Below are 6,375 nucleotides of genomic sequence, written 5' to 3' on the forward strand. Positions count from 1 at the left end.
GATTGAGGATTAATGTCCAAACTAAAACTTCCACCATGATACATGGCTTTGGTTAGCGGCCCAATGTTCTTCTCTAACAATATGCATACTCAAACCATTTAATCATGACAAATCACCCTTACTTCAGACAAGACGAACATGCATAGCAACTCACATGATTTTCAACAAAAGTGTAATAGTTGATGGCGTCCCCAGAAACATGGTTACCGCTCAACAAGCAACTTATAAGAAATAAGATACATAAGCTACATATTCTTTACCACAATAGTTTTTAAGGCTACTTTCCCATGAGCTATATATTACAAAGACAAGGAATGAAATTTTAAAGGTAGCACAAAAGAAATTTACTTTGGAATGGCAGAGAAATACCATATAGTAGGTAGGTATGGTGGACACAAATGGCATAGGTTTTGGCTCAAGGTTTTGGATGCACGAGAAGCATTCCCTCTCAGAACAAGGCTTTGGCTAGCAAGGTTGTTTGACGCAAACACAAGTATGAACCGGTACAGCAAAACTTACATAAGAACATATTGCAAGCATTATAAGACTCTACACTGTCTTCCTTGTTGTTCAAACACTTTTACCAGAAAATATCTAGACCTTAGAGAGACCAATTATGCAAACCAAATTTCAACAAGCTCTACATTAATTCTCCACTAATAGGTGCAAACTACATGATGCAAGAGCTTAAACATGATCTATTTGAGAGCTCAAAACAATTGCCCAGTATCAAATTATTCAAGACCATATACCAATTACCACATGAAGCATTTTCTGTTTCCAACCAAATAGCAATGAACGAAGCAGTTTTCAACCTTCGCCATGAACATTAAAAGTAAAGCTAAGAACACCAGTGTTCATATGAACAAGCGGAGCGTGTCTTTCTCCCACACAAAGAATGCTAGGATCCGATTTTATTCAAACACAAACAAAAATAAAAACATACAGACGCTCCAAGTAAAGCACATAAGATGTGACGGAATAAAAATATAGTTTCACTAGAGGTGACCTGATAAGTTGTCGATGAAGAAGGGGATGCCTTGGGCATCCCCAAGCTTAGATGCTTGAGTCTTCTTGAAATATGCAGGGATGAACCACGGGGGCATCCCCAAGCTTAGACTTTTCACTCTTCTTGATCATGTTGTATCATCCTCCTCTCTTGACCCTTGAAAACTTCCTCCACACCAAACTCAAAACAAACTCATTAGAGGGTTAGTGCATAATCAAAAATTCACATGTTCTGAGGTAACACAATCATTCCTAACACTTCTGGACATTACCCAAAGCTACTGAAAGTTAATGGAGCAAAGAAATCCATTCAACACAGTAAAAGAGGCAATATGAAATAAAAGGCAGAATCTGTCAAAACAGAACAGTCTGTAAAGACGAATTTTTTAGAGGCACTTAACATGCTCAGATGAAGCCGCCAAGCGAGCAGAGCAGGCTGCGTAGATGGAGGTAGTCGCGGTGGCTAGGCGGGTGTCGGTCAGCGAGAGGCGGGTAATTAAGCTCGACCTAATTAAGGCGAGCATGGCGGCGAAGAAGAGGAAGGAAGATCTGGCGATGCTTTTGGTCGACACAAGCGACATGGAGGACGACGTCAGGGCGTGGTGCGCTGATCAGCGAGGTAGGATCATGGCTGAGAGGAGAGCTCCAACGGCGCCCCAGCCCAGCAGCACTACACCACCGGCGACCTCGACACCACCGTCGACTTTCTTACTGCCGGCGACGGAGGTTTCACCGGAGGAGGTGCCTTCTAGGCCGGTGTGCGCTCTTTGTTTTGGTTCGCTAGACATTGATTTGCAGCGATTTGTGACGACATGATGGTCAAGACTATTTGATCGGCTTGTAGGCGCCAAAACTATACAATCGAGATCTATTTGAATTATTTTTGAATTTATTTGGAGGCTACGGTTGGGAGCCGGCAACCCCGATAACTAGTTCTTAAGCCGAGAGGTGCCCTCTACTCTAAGGCCACACTCCGCCCATGCTAGCTCCTCTGCTATATATAAGAGTCGGTAGTAGCTAGGTACTAGGTGGTAAAAGCAAACGCATACACTATATACGCGTACGTAGTTGGAGCAAACCGATCGAAATGGTGAAGGATTGTGCTTCGCGTGTCCGTGTTGTGAGCAGGAGCATTGTTAAGGGCCAGGGGTCTGTGACGCGTCCCCGCGTGGTTGCACCCGTCTCCAACCTGGACCCTGCTCTTTCAAGACGTGCCGGTGTCGTTTCTCTGTGTCTACCGTAAGCCCAGCGGCGACTTCGACTTGCAGTTCCAGGATGTGGTGGCTGCCTTCACGACCAAGCTGCCATCCCTGCTCGACTACTTCCCTCCACTGGCGTGCCGCATCGTGGCCGACCCGCGCTCGGGGCTCCCGGAGTTGGACTGCGACAACCAGGGCGCGGAGGTGGTGGTGTGTGAGGTGGGCGAGGAACTGGGGAGCCTGCACTATGGCGACCTGGAGGCATCGCTGGCGAGGATCGGCGTCCCCGTCCAGCGGGGCGCGGACGGGGTCGCTGTGTCCCTGCAGCTGGTGTCGTTCGCCTGCGGCGGGTTCGCCGTGGTCTGGGGAAGCAGCCATGTGTTCCTCGACGGGTGCGCGCAGTGCATGATCATCAACGCGTGGTCCGAGCTCGCCGTCGCCGGGAAGATCTCCGCCGCGCCACCGAACCACAATCGCTCGGTGTTCCAACCCCGGGCCCCGCCGGCGTACGACTCCTCTTCCATCGGGGAGTTGTTCGCGGTCGCGCCGGCGCCGCCGCTGGAGAAGGCCCTCACGGCTGATGCTGAGGCTGAGACTTGCTTTGTGGGGCGCACCTACTACCTCGAGAAGCGGGACCTGGCGATGCTCCGCGCTCAGGCGGGCTGCCTAGCTAAGCCAAAACACAAGTCCAAGCCGCATGGAGGCGGTGTCAGCGTACCTGTGGAAGGTGTTGGCCACCACGGTCGGCTCGTCGTCGTCGGACGAGAGATGCCGCATGGCCTGGTGGGTGAACGGGCGGAGGCATCTCACCACCACAGCGCCGGCGGAAGCGATGCGCGACTACTTTGGCAACGTCACGTCGTACGCGGTGGCGGAGGCAGACGTGGAAGGGATCAAGCGGCGGCCACTCCATGAAATCGCGTCGATGATGCGCGAGTCCATCAAGTCCACGGCTACCGACGAGCACTTCCAGCAGCTGGTGGACTGGGTGGAGGACCACAAGGGCAAAAGCAAGCAGGGTGCAGCGGCCACGTACGTCGAGGCTGCCACTCTCGGGCTAGGCAGCCCGCTGCTGGGCGTCACCTCCTTCGCGTCCTTCCGTTTCAACACTGATTTTGGTTTCGGCCAAGCAGCATATGCCATGCCCATCTGGGTGGACTTGAAGTTAGGCTGTGGCTTCATGACCGTCACAACCTCCCCCGACGGCTCTTGCTTGTTCTTTAGCATGTCCATTTCGTCCAAGCTCGCCGCCGTCCTAGAATCCGACGAGCAGCGCATTTTCAAGCCTCTCACCGCTGAGTATCTCCGGCTCACATGAAACAGCTAGCTCTGTGCCAGCGGCTCCACAGGACACAAATAAGGTTAATTTATATCTACAAGGTGGTTTATTTGCGTTCATTCATTTCGGTGCCAGTATATGTCTTATATTGTTTTTCGAAAAGGGGAACCACCCCAGCCTCTGCATCGTGATGATGCACACGGCTTTTATTAATAAGTTCAAACCCAAAAGAAGTAGTTGATATAAAATTCATGGATCACGCATGGTAGATACATAAATCAACCAGCAAAACATCAAAATTCTGAAACTAGACCAACTAAGCATCCTGTAGTCGACTAGTGTGGGACCATCCAGTCTGGGACAAGATATCCTGAGCGACCGTCTGGAGATGGTTGCACTAGTAGAAAAAGGGGCAATAGGCCCGGTCCATTTGGGCCTTCAGTCCCGGTTCCCGAACCGGGACCAATTAGGCGGGACTAAAGGGGGTACCCTTTAGTCCCGGTTCAAAGATTAACCGGGCCTAAAGGCCTCGACACGTGGTGCGGCCAGGGAGCTCGCGGTGGAAGGCCTTTGGTCCCGGTTCGTGGTACGAACCGGGCCTAGGTTTCTCTGCCGCGGCAGAGAATTGCTATTTCTCTGCCGCGGCACAGATTTAGGCTGTACCAGCGTTTCTCTGCCGCGGCAGAGAAACAGGGCGTTTCTCTGCCGCGGCAGAGTTTCAGCAATGCATATATATCATTCAAGAAACCACAAAAAATCGTCATGAATATATATAGACATCGTCAACAGTACACGACATAGTCAACACAGTACACGTAATGCATGCATATTTACAATACAACATCTCCTCGACGAATATCCTTCGCCGTCACGATCTGCCGATAGTGCTCTCCACCTGGGGTAAGGGCCTCGGTAATAAAGAATCCCGCGATTTCCTCTTGAATTGCTTTTATTTGATCCGCTGTTATGAGAGTGTCCCGCAGGCGTGTCATCTATATTTAAAAAAGGAGATCAATATATGAATGGAACTCAATACAATAGATGGTACTAATTAAGATTAATTGTGAAATTTTGTTATCGTACACGAGTGTGGTGTATACGGGCATCCCCACCCTTGGGACAGGCCATGTCACGCATGAAGGTGCAGACGTAGTATCCACATAAGTTATTCCCTTGTTCCTGCCTCATACACTTTACGAAAAAATAGTTCGATCAAACTAATAATCAAGCATCGTATTGAAAGTAAATATCATATATAAAGTTTCACGGACATAGCTATATATAGTACTACTTACAGGGTAATCTTCAAATGTAAGCTCCGGTTTCCATTTACCCGGAACAGTATTGATGAACCGTTTCCAAGCCCTGCCCGGCAAAAAATAATGAGTAAATGAGTAATTGATTAGTTGATGATATCTTCGAATTAGAGCAGATGAAGATGCCAATACGAAATTGATTGAAACTACCTCTGGAGGATGGCAGCCATGTCCGCCCATTCCGCATATTCTTTACGTTTCGAGTCCATGACTTTTACGACTCCATGGTGAAGATCAATGATTAGGAGAATAAAGTGGAAACTGCACAAGCATAGCTCAATGATTACGAGAATAAAGTGGAAGGTGCACAAGCATAATGTATGTTATATATAACACTCACTTGAAGTTGTAGGGAAAGAATATATCCTCTTTGTCTGCTTGCTTCTCTAAAAACATTACGATGTTGTCCTCTGTGTCCTTGGCGAAGTCTCGAACCGTAACTTCATGAACTGTGTTTGGGTCTATGAACCCCAGCGGTAGGAGCTTGCCTCTTTTGTATTCCAGCTTCTTCATTCTGCATAATTAAATGTATAGCGTACACAAAGAATATAATGAGGATAATTGTTAGTGCAAATGAATGAGCTACAAACTTAATTACACAAATAAATCACTTACAGACAGTAGCAACTGATGACAGCTTTGTCGAGGGCGTCTTGATTGAATAACTGAAACAGTTCTTCTAACTCAAGGTTTATCTCGTCTTTCCCCCGGAAGTAATGCTCATCTCTAAGATACACCGTGAGGTAGGCATCACCTCTTCGACAGGCTTTCAGGTACCATTCATGCAACCTTCGCATCTGAGTCCCTAGACGCGCGAGCTCGCCAGGTTTGACGAGATCAGATCCGTATCTATACTTGTTTACCACTTGAGCCGTTGGATAGTAATCTTCGTACTCAACTGATGCTCCCTGAGCTCTAGCCGCCCGTTCGATCATCGATGCCGTCTCTGGATCATGATAGGGCTCCACGATGAAGTGGGGTACGGCCTGAATGTCCTGTTGTCATGGCTGGGCGACTTTTTTTGCTTCTTTGCTCGCTCTAGAGGACTGTCCAAGAGAGCGGTCATAATCAGCTCTCAGCTCAGGTCTCTTCATTCTCGTCTCGGCAAAGTGCGTCACTGTCTGCGGTGGAATAAACATCTTCCTCGGCGCAAGAAACGCCTTTTGCTCTTCAGTCTGCTCATGTGGTAACAACTCTGGAGTCTGTTCCCTCATTGGAGTTGATGATCTCTTCGGAGCTGTAGGAGGTGCCGCGGACCGCTTCCTCTTTTGCTTAGGTGGAGGCGGCGGAGTCTCCTGACGAGGAGGAGGAGGCGGCGGAGTATTTTCACGCGGAGGAGACTGGTCATGGATAGGGGAATCATCATCGCGCAGAGGAGAATCATCACGCGGAGGAGACTGCACAGGTGGCGGAGGAGGCGGAGGTGGCCTGCTTGTTGGCTTCTCACCTGGAAACACAATGTTCTCCTTCCGCCATTGCACGGTGGTTCTACGGGCTTCTCCCAGTTCTTTGATTTCCCCATCTTCACCTGCAGGGTGCTCAAGCACCAACCCCTCATAATCTCTCAACACTT

At 49.0% G+C, this 6,375-nt stretch overlaps 1 pseudogene; it reads left to right on the top strand.

The window, feature by feature from the left end:
- Positions 1-2,095: 2,095 nt before the first annotated feature.
- LOC127349283 (coniferyl alcohol acyltransferase-like) lies at positions 2,096-3,602 on the top strand (annotated as a pseudogene).
- Positions 3,603-6,375: the final 2,773 nt, after the last annotated feature.

Source organism: Lolium perenne, chromosome 4 (genome assembly GCF_019359855.2).
Source record: "Lolium perenne isolate Kyuss_39 chromosome 4, Kyuss_2.0, whole genome shotgun sequence".
NCBI lineage: Eukaryota > Viridiplantae > Streptophyta > Magnoliopsida > Poales > Poaceae > Lolium > Lolium perenne.